Here is an 11,123-nt window from a genome sequence, read left to right as displayed (position 1 = left end):
GCCTGGACTGGTAAACGGGCATACCGGGCATTTTCCCGGTGGGCCGACAGTCCTAGGGGCCGATGTTGTTTTTTTTTTGTTTGTTTTTTTAAAAAGCAAACAGCATCGGCCCGAGGACTGTCGGCCCACCGGGAAAATGCCCGGTATGCACTATGAGACGCTGGGGCAGGGGGCTGGTGTGGATTGGTGCCTTGCTTAGGGGCACCACAGCCATGGTCATAGAGGCAGGGGGCGCGTCTCCTTCACCACCACCGTGTCTTCTTTTTTTTTTTTTTGTTTCGTTTCGTTTGCGCTTTCAGGTTGTAATGTTCTTAACTTGCGGTGCCACGGTCCTTCACAGTCCTGTGAGATGCACAGGACAGATGCACACAAAACCCTAACCCATCTCATGAAAAGTAGAGGTTGAGTGAGTAACATGAATCTTATCAGAATCCGATTTATTGGCCAAGTGCCAAGTGCATACAAACAAGGAATTTGTTTCCGGTGTGTTCTTCCCTGTAAGAGACGCCCCTTCGCGGTGGCGCGCACGTTCCCCATGAGTTTCCCAGGTACAGACAAATGGGTGCGTGAACAGCCTGCCTGTGTGCCTGCCCTGCCTGCCTCGCTCGTCTTTCTTGTTATTGACTTTTGACAGTTTGATGACTGACTGAGCGGCTGAGCCAATCACATTTCAGTAGAAACAGGGATCAGCTCAAATTTGGAGGGGCCGCTCGTATCCTCCCCTTAATATGCAAAATATTAGTTTGACCCAGTCCAGCGGTGCGGAATCATCCCAGTCTAACGTTTCGTTCCACTCTGTGCCACCTGTGGCTGCGAGGACAGGCAGCTGCGATACACTGATGCTGCATTTTGTGGGCTAAAAAAACGTTCCGACAGAAAACAGACCGGCCGTTCGGGAAACCTCCCGATGACCAGCCCGCCCCTGGCAGTGAATTATGTTCTTATTTCCTGTCGCAGCAGTTGCCTTAAACTGTTTTGTTTCCGTTCCGTGTGAGTTTTTTCTACAGTGTCACTGCAGTTAGTATGAGATTTTTCTGATTCTTATCAAAAAATAAAAATGTAACCTAAAGATACTAAATGTTTTGATGGTTTAGATAGTTGCACGGTTTTTCCAGGTAGTTCCAAATATTTTTATTTTTAATTTGTTTTCTATTTAATGACTTAATAAATTGTAATAATCTGTCCCTCTCTTCCTGTCTAGTCAAGCCAGGCTGTTGAGGAGAGAGAAGAGAGAGTGTTATAATATTTCTGAAATCTATTCCAAATATTTGAAGCTATCATTTACTGGGGGTTCTCCTCTCTCTACTTCCAGGTGGACTGCCAGCCAACGTGCTCCTGACCTTGTGTGTAAGATGCATTTGAAATAAACCATTGAATGTGTAGTTACTGTGAGTTTGCTGGTGGGAGCTGGGATTTTTTCCTTTAAATGTTGCGCTATGGTTTCCCCTAGGCCAAGACGTAACAATAGTAAAATACATTGCTTCGGGGAACACATACATAAATTAGTCCGTTGTGCACCGCTAATTATGAAGAGCCGGTCTAAGCCAAAACTGCCTTTCTGTTGACCACTAATTTTCTTTGATCACAGATTATTTTGGTTATATTTTAGAGCACGTTCTCATGAGTTGATTATCTTTTGTTTGTTAATAAACTGTTAAATTTAGGTTCGAAGTCTCAGTGGATTTTTTGTGTAGCGTCAGACAGTAGGGTCCATCTTAGGTCCATCTCTTAGGACTGCGAAGTCTCTACATTATGTCAACATAAAAGACATTAATCACAGTCACAGTCATAAAGCATCTGACGGAGCAACGGAGCCGAATTCAAGAGGATGAAATGCAGACATCGGAGACAAAGTATGGAGGTAGGCGCTGGTTGTGAAAGTGAAGTTTAAGGAGCCGCTGTCAAAGCGAACTACAGCCAGGTGAGCTCACCTGTGCATGTGCGCGTGGAGGCCGTGTATCCATGGAGGGATTGCGGCCTGTATGTTGACTGCTGCTTGTTCATTGGGAACGATTGTCTAAGCAGGTAGTAATGTTAGGATAATACCGGGACTTTTAGGTGATGGACAGGCATGAGAATCGTTCACCTTTCGGTGAAATTCGCCGTTTTGAAGCCAAAACAGGTGACCTACGAGTAGAATTACGTGAGAATGGTGAGCAGTGAATAATGTTATTTCCTGTCGCAGCAGTTGCCTAAAACGGTTTTGTTTCCGTTCCGTGCGAGTTTTTTCTACAGTATCACTGCAGTTATTATGAGATTTTTCTGATTCTTATCAAAAAATAAAAATGTAACCTAAAGATACTAAACGTTTTGATGGTTTCGATAGTTGCACAGTTTTTCCAGGTAGTTCCAAATATTTTTTTTTTAAATTTGTTTTTTAGGTTTTCTATTTATCATTTTTCCTTTAAATGTTGCGACATGGTTTCCTCTGGGGCAAGACGTAACAATAGTAAAATACATTGCTTCGGGGAACACATACATAAATTAGTACGTTGTGCACCGCTAATTATGAGGGGCCAGTCTAAGCCAAAAATGCCAGGGCCGTTTTTTTGTCCCAGTCCAGCCCTGGCAGGCAGGCACACACGCACACGCGCACACACACACACACACACACACACACACGCACACAAAATTGCTTTTATTTGACCAAAACCACATGCAAGGAAGACACAAAGCATCTTCTTTTCCAGGTTTTCATGCTACCAAATAAAGCAGAAATTGAACAGAGTTCTGCCACTTCTCCCTCTGTTCTCCGCGCGTGCGCGCACACAGAGTAGTTTTAATTTTTAAATAAACATAGTGTTTGAGTATGCATAGTGTGAGCATATGTAGCTTACTTTAGTACACTACTGACTGTATAGCATGTATCTCATTAGATTGTTTTAATATTGCAAATAAAGTATTCATGTTAAAATCACAGTTCCACTTGCGTCCGTCGTGCGATCGGATAAAAGGCCACTCCAAACCAAGCTCCAGGGCTGAATTTCAGCCCCAGCAGTTCACTGCTCACAATTCTCATGTGATTCTACACGATTCACGTAGGTCACCTGTTTTGGCTTCAAAACGGCGAATTTCGCCGAAAGGTGAGCGATTTTCATGCCTGTCCATCACCTAACAGTCCCGGTATTATCCTAACACTACCTGCTTACCTGGGTCATTCCGCCAAAAGAGTGCAATTTGCTCGTTGTAACTCTTCAAAATTAAACTTCATTTTTCATTCCATTTCAATATAGAATTTAGTAAAATACACATTTACTCATTCAAAATGAGTACTGGTCAATCTCAGGCTACTTTATTTAATTTATTGCAACAAGTTTATTAAAATTGCATTTTTTTCTCTGCTGTTACCAAAACTCAAATGCCATTTTAAAACCATGTTTAAAAGAATATCAACCACATAAATTGTTTTCCCTTAGAAAAAGAGTTAATGTAGAAGAAATGGTTGGTTACATGATGAAAATACTAATATTTATGACAAAATCAGAATAATCAGAAAAAAAACATTTGGTAACAGGAATGAAAATCGGTAACAGGAATGAAAATCGGTAACGGGAATGAGTATGTGAGTGCGTTATGTGAGTATGTGATCTGTTTATTGTGTCAAACCCATTGCACTACTGAGCTACATGAAGAACATCATATTAATTATTATTATTATTATTATTTGAGCTATGTATCAGTGTTTTAGATGCCTTTTGAAAATATATTTTTTAAAAAAATTACAATTTCTACAATGATTCATGTGTACGGTGTTTTGTATAATAATAAAATATAATTTGTATTATATTATTACTTGTGTTTATACATTTAATATACAATAATATGCTGGGGACGGAAATGTCACTCTTTTGGCGGAATCGCCCACCTGCTGCTGGCAGGGATCAGTGCAGAGAAAGGGGTGGGGCCGCTCTCGTAAGCTACTATATCCTGATTGGTTTAGTCCACTGTCTATATTGAAGATGGACCAATGGGCCATCCCTTCTAAATTGTGGGCCGATCTCTAAGTTAAAAACAAACAAACAAACAAACAGCGTCGGCCCCTAGGACTGTCGGCCCACCGGGAAAATGCCCGGTATGCCCGATTACCAGTCCAGGCCTGCAGACAATCGTTCCCAATGAACAAGCAGCAGTCAACATACAGGCCGCAATCCCTCCATGGATACACGGCCTCCACGCGCACATGCACAGGTGAGCTCACCTGGCTGTAGTTCGCTTTGACAGCGGCTCCTTAAACTTCACTTTCACAACCAGCGCCTACCTCCATACTTTGTCTCCGATGTCTGCATTTCATCCTCTTGAATTCGGCTCCGTTGCTCCGTCAGATGCTTTATGACTGTGACTGTGATTAATGTCTTTTATGTTGACATAATGTAGAGACTTCGCAGTCCTAAGAGATGGACCTAAGATGGACCCTACTGTCTGACGCTACACAAAAAATCCACTGAGACTTCGAACCTAAATTTAACAGTTTATTAACAAACAAAAGATAATCAACTCATGAGAACGTGCTCTAAAATATAACCAAAATAATCTGTGATCAAAGAAAATTAGCGGTCAACAGAAAACACGGCGTCCCACCCGCTGTCTGTCTCTCAAACAAAAGAAGGTCCAACAGGTGATATCAACGTACACGCCCATAACCATGTGACCCGCTATCCCCCCAATCAACATGATCACATGAACAATATCCTAATAAACAAAGAACAAACAATATCCCTTAACTTTACTACTAGTAAAAATACATAATACATTCATGGCTCCTACAACATTGGAAACAATCGACATAAAGTGCAGGACGACTGGTCTCTAATCAGTCTCCAAACAGAAAAACTTTATTAATCCCCGTAGGGAAATTCTTTGGTTACGTACAAACTCCCCATTGAAAATGAAGAAGAGGAGTTGCACAGAGAATGTGTACAGCAAGAGAAGAGAAAAAATGTTTCTAAAACAAACACGATAAAATGAAGTGAAAAAAGTATAAATATATGAAAATAAAAGTAAAAATATTGCAATACCCTCCTTAAGATATACATATATTCCACTGTCAAACAGAACAATATAAAAAATAGAAAAACATAAAGACATCTTGATATTTGCATTATGTACATGAGATATGTGGTTTAAAGGTTTAATAATGAAGTATACACAGTATACATGAGTCTGTGATAGAGTTCAGAGTTATACAGTTTGATTTCTACAGACAGGAATGATTTCCTGTGTCTCTCTGTTGTGCAGCGTGGAACAATGAGTCTGTTGCTGAACGAGCTTCACCTAACTTTGGACAACATTGTCCTCTCCAACACTGTATTCAGTGAGTCCAGTTCCTCTCCTACAACATGGCTGGCCTTCCTGATGATCTTTTGAGTCTATTGAGTCTGTTAGTGTCCTTCACCCTCAGACTGCTGCCCCAGCAGATAACAGCATACAGGATGGCACTGTCTACCACAGACTGACAGAATATCCACAGCATCGTCCGGCAGATGTTAAAGGACATTAGCCGTCTCAGAAAATAGAGACGGCTCTGGCCCTTTTTGTACACAGTGTCCACATTTTTGGACCAGTCCAGTTTGTAATCTAGGTACATGTGGACATCATGAAGCTTGACTGTCTCTGAACCAGAGAGGAGAGGTCCTCAGTCAGGTAAAGTTCCCCTAATCAGGTGACCCCACCCCCTCTGTCTGTCTCTCTGTCTCAGTGCATGAAGACAGTGAGAGAGGTGAAAGGTCAAAGGTCTGACTGGGTCTGCAGGGAAAAGCAGCCTCATGAGAGAAGTCTGCTCCCTGAGTAACTTCACTTTGATTCCACTGAACTGAGGTTTACTTCATCATCAGCAGATCTGAACAGAGACACACAAGTTTCTGACTGAGGGAGGTGACTCTCTCTCTCTCCCTCTCTCTCTCTCTCTCCCTCTCCCTCTCTCTCTCTCCCTCTCTCTCTCTCCCTCCCTCTCTCTCTCCCTCTCTCTCTCTCCCTCTCCCTCTCCCTCTCTCTCTCTCTCTCTCTCTGCTCTTGAGGCAAAGCACAATTTGACCAGTAGAGCTGCTACCAGTCCCAGTCCCAGTACCAGTACAGCGTAGAGACCAATCCTTCCCCGACTCTCTGGTTGTGGGCTCACAGTTGGTCTGTGAGGTTTGGGGGGATCAGCAGCTGCTGTAAAGGACATAAAAATGTGGCTGATTTAAATCTTTAAACTTCTGCTGAAAGAAAAAGAATCTTTCAAGTACAAACAGTAAATATTCTCTGGTTCCAGCTTCTCAGGTGTAAAGATTTTCTGCTAAAATATTTTTGTGTTTGCGACTGTTAGTCAGACAGAAGAAGCTGAGTCGACTTACCGCTGACGTTGAGCTGACATTTGTCATTGCTCACACCATCATCTGTCCCCACATCACACAGGTACAGGCCTGAGTCCTCAGTCCTGAGTCTGGACACATGAAGTCTGATTCGTCCCTCTCTGAGGACGTCTTTGTTGCACTGGACTCGTTCTGAAAACTGTTCATCCTGAGACTCTGGGACCTCAACACCCTCATACAGATGATACAGGACTGAGACTTTGTGATCAGTGATCAGTTCACAGTAGATATAAAGGGAGTTGGAGGAGCTGTCAGGTTTGGGTGTGAACCTCCATTCCAGTGTGACGTTGTGGTTCTCCTCTGCCTGATAGGAGCTCTGTGTCACTGTCACTACAAATGCTCCTGCTGAGGAGACAGAGAGGGAAAGTGAGGACCAGACAAACTGACAACGTCTTTATTTCTTTCTACTTTATGGAAAATAAAGTGAAGGAGTAAACTAACCACAGACACAGGAGGTCAGGATGATGAGCTGCAGGATCCAGCAGATCATCTTCTCCTGTGAGAGGAGACAGAGGTGAAGAGTCAGAAACAGCTGAGATCAAAGTTCCAGGTAGAAGAAGGAAAACCTACAGTGTGACTTCATTCAGTCATCACCATGCTCCTTTCTCTGTATTATCCTGCTGATTCCAAACTGAGCAAAGGACAGGACAGGACACCAAGCCTTAATGCTGATGGCAAAAACACTGTGAGCTACAATCACAGTCATGTAAAGTGTGTTTTTCCCTCAGAGGACATCTGACATCTATAGTGAGAGAAAAACTACTTTCTAAGCTGAACTGATGTTCAGTGGTTCAGCTCTCCAGTCTGTCTCTCACTGGTTCTAACACTCAAACCTTCTGCCATCACCAATCGTACCTTTGAGAAGCTACACAGCCTGATAACATGCAATGACGGATGAGAGACGTGACTTTTCATACTTTCCTTAGTCACAGACACACTGTCATTCATTGTAAAACTGAAATCCAACAGAAAAAAACAACATAAATCAGTATCCGTACAATAACGTAAACAACAGCACACTACGCAAAGTATAATGGAGCGAACAAACAAGCTAAACAAAACTATACGCATGTTAGCTCGTTCGAGTATTAGCCGCTAACATAAAATCCTAAAAACACAACACGCTAAACATACAAGTTAAAAACTACACAGACACAATACTCACAGACTGTAGTGGTCACAGGATGAAGCGTGTGAAAACACATCCACCAACATTAAGAGCGCGACTCTACGTTACTGCCTGAAACTGGTTCTTTTGCTTGTGCAGCACCTTCTCTCAATGAGGAGTTATGTGTCAGTCGCGAATGAAATGGTTTCTTCAAGCCGGCAAGGTGACGTGAGCGTGCCGGGCTATACCGATTGGATTGGATTCTCCCCTCCCTGCGCTGAGTGGGTGGGGGAGTGAGGGGGAAGTGGGAGGGGGGTTCGCTGCAGCAGCACTGCTGCATACCTGTATATCATATCATGTCACGATTTCGCTGGCGACAAGGAAAAGTTCAAACCTCTGGATCCAGACCCTCCAATTTTCCCCTAGATTTCCTTCTAGACTTAGTGAGGTCAGGGGTTTCATCTGCTCCATTTTCTTCCTCTTTTCTCAAGTTTCTCTTCTGACACCGTGTAATATATAAAGAGGAGGAAGTCGTGTTTTGTCAGTCTACCGCTTTATATTATGTATTCTTTAATCTCTAGCACAACACAATGCTACAGTGACACCTATGGACCAAACTGAGAATTACACTTCTGGTACTCTACACACCCTGCTTTGCCTTAGCAGGGTGTGGTGTGTAGAGTACCACACCCTGCTTTGCCTTTGCACTCTGTGTTCACTGGTTTCTCTCTGTCACACACCTCTGCAGTTGGTTACCAGACTGGAAAGGTGTGTGACAGTGAGTGAATACAGACTTTGTGTTGATTGTATGCCATGAATTTAAAATTTGGTGGTGATGTGTGTAGGACCAAATGCATTGGACAATACAAGTTTCAGAAATTCCGAGCTGTCCTGAGGTACACACCATGCCTGTACCGTTGTAAACAGAAAAACATTAAACACACAGAAAAATCAAATGTTATCCTTTAACTCTGCTCAGTTTATATCTGTTCATAATTGTCCTTCTATTCTTCCTCAGCTTTCCTCATCACAGCTGTTGTTGTGTTTGTGATTTGTGTGAAGATCACAATAAAACTGGACGTCAGATTCAGTCAGTTCCGGTCCCTTCACATGAGCTCTTACCACACGATCTGTGTCGGGTTTGAAACAGCTGCTGTTTGGTGTCCTGCTGGACTTTATTCTGCTTAAAGTCAAATAAAATCATCATGAGAAACTCAGGTCTCTCTAGGGAGACACCTCAGAGCCTCCAGACACCGGAACAGCTTCTTCCCCACAGCAGTCACTCTATGAATAGTTAACAGCTAACTTGCATATTTTATTTTATTTTGTCTTATTTTATTTTTATATTTATTTTATCTTTTATTTTTTTGAACTACTCACTACTGGACCGGTACCATTTCATGTTTCATCTGCACTTTATTGTATATTTGTACATATTGTATATAGTTATTATTGTTACATTGTATTTTACCTTGCTACCTTGTCACTGGAGAGACAACAACTGCCTGTGTATGAGTACTTGGTGAATAAAGCTGATTCTGATTCTACATGTCGACCCAACAAGGTGAGCTGATCACATTCACTGAGCATTATTTTATATCATTACAACACTCAGAGGTCGTATATGAAAACAAAGCCCTTTAAATCTGCTGTACACACACAGCTGAAGACGTCTAAAGGAAAGAACATCACACAATAAATTTACATAGTAAAAACCTTCATTTGTACACTGTGGAGAATAACAGCCACACGTTTGTGCTGTTTTAGAATTTAAAAAGCAGAAATGACTAAAAAGTGCATATAACATGTAAACAGATCCATCCACCACAGCTTCAAATGGACAATTGTAGCATTGTGTGTTTCTGAAGTCGATCTTGTGTCTTACTGATGTTTCTCTTCTGTTTCTGCTGAGCTAAAATGCAGTGGAGGCTTTTGAAGCAGTCTGCACTCTGAGCTGCACTAACACACAACCCTGACACCTGTAACCATGATGTTCCCTGTGATTTATGGTCCAACTCCATTCAAGGAGCCGCCTGACAGGAAGGCACACACACTCCTATAGAGATATATAAATACAGTCCTGGACATATGTAAATAGACACTTTAAAATATGTACAGCATGAATTATGTTGCTTCCTTGAATCAGTTTGGACACAGACTGTGAGAAGTGAGACAGGATCCCACAGAGGGCAGTGTGGGATGGAACTGGTGCAGATGAATCAGCTCGTGGTAAATAACTCTACCTCCTCATCAGTCAGCAGGTCGAAGTTAAATCTGTCCCAGTCTTGATCTGTGAGATGGAGGTGAGGCATCAGTAAGTTCAGATGAAGAATTGGCACAAACTCATCAAAACACACAAAAATATTTCCATGGAAACAAATAAGAAAAAGCAGACGTACGTTCTTCTTGTTGGATTCCATCATAAAATACGTCCAGAGGCCTCTGAACTTTACATGTGGAAAGTCCAAAACCCACAGCTGCCAGTAATATCAGAACTACAGCTGCTAGAGGTACTCCATAGACATTCTGGTTTGGGCCTCCTGAAACACAACATCAGAGTTTCACATATGATCTCAGGAAGACGACCTTCACAGTAAGACGACTGGCACCAGTTCATCAAATATAGGAAATTACACCTAAAAGCTGCAGAAACAGTTGGTTCTTAATACATTATTTCTACATGAGTAACCATGGTAACAGCACACCGTATTGACCTACCATCAGCAGCTGCCAGTCCAGACTTCGGTGTGTTTGGAGACACACCAGGGTCCTCTCCATCACTGATCTGGGCCACATTCAAGACAACATGTTGTGGGCAACATCTGTGTTAGTATCACAACATACTACAGTACCAAACAGTACCAACCACAACACCGGAGGAAAAGGACTTTAAGGTCTAATACTTTCTTCTGAGTCCACTTACCAGAGGTCTCCAGCACTGTTCGCAGAGTCTTCAGCTGTGGGTCTGGACTCATGAAGTCTGATTTGTCTTTCTCCGAGAGCGTCTCTGTCCCACTGAACCCGTCCTGCATTTTACCATGAAGTTTACATAGATACGCAGCTATTTTGAGCCATGGTATTAATCATGTCTCAACAGGGGGGATGGTATCTATGATAGACAAAGTATTTACCACATATGTATTTACAAATTACCCATCTTTGTTTAGGATGTGTTATTTGTGCTAAACATAATCCACAAGATAATGAGAGACCTATAAGCACCAAATCATAACCGAAGTTATCTCAGGGTACTTTCCATATAGAGCAGGTCCACAACCTACTCTTTATAAAATTATCTACAGAGACCCAACATTTTCCTCAAGAGCAGCACCTGGCAACGGCGACAAGGAAAAACTCCCTTCAACAGGTAGAAACCTTGAACAGAACCAGAAGAGGAGCCTGATGAGGATGAGGAGTCTCTTTCCTGTATATTGACATGTATGTGTGGATGAGAACAGAGGGCGTCTGCCTCCCAGAGAAAAAACTGGTAAATGGTTCCACAGTAGAGACTCAGCAGCTGCTACCATTAAAAATCCAAACTCTAACTGTTGCAGGGTTTTTAATCTTTATCAGATGATTTTTTTTTTAGACGATTCATATGTTGTATAGATTCTGTTTGATGTTTAGTTCTGCCGTTTCCTACTGATGAATGAATTTATTGAGCT

The 11,123-nt window shown here is 42.2% G+C and overlaps 1 long non-coding RNA gene across 1 annotated transcript; it reads right to left on the bottom strand.

Annotated features, from left to right (window-relative positions):
• Window positions 1-6,019: 6,019 nt before the first annotated feature.
• On the bottom strand, window positions 6,020-7,607 carry LOC121192693. The gene is made up of 4 exons (XR_005895239.1): window positions 7,516-7,607; window positions 6,792-6,846; window positions 6,333-6,695; window positions 6,020-6,150 (listed from the first exon to the last, which is right to left on the bottom strand). It is a non-coding gene; the product is annotated as an uncharacterized LOC121192693 (long non-coding RNA).
• Between the last annotated feature and the right edge of the window lie 3,516 nt (window positions 7,608-11,123).

This window comes from Toxotes jaculatrix, chromosome 14 (genome assembly GCF_017976425.1).
Source record: "Toxotes jaculatrix isolate fToxJac2 chromosome 14, fToxJac2.pri, whole genome shotgun sequence".
NCBI classification, from domain to species: Eukaryota; Metazoa; Chordata; class Actinopteri; family Toxotidae; genus Toxotes; species Toxotes jaculatrix.
Note: the sequence above shows the minus strand (reverse complement) of the source record. Positions and strands in the feature narration are given on the sequence as shown.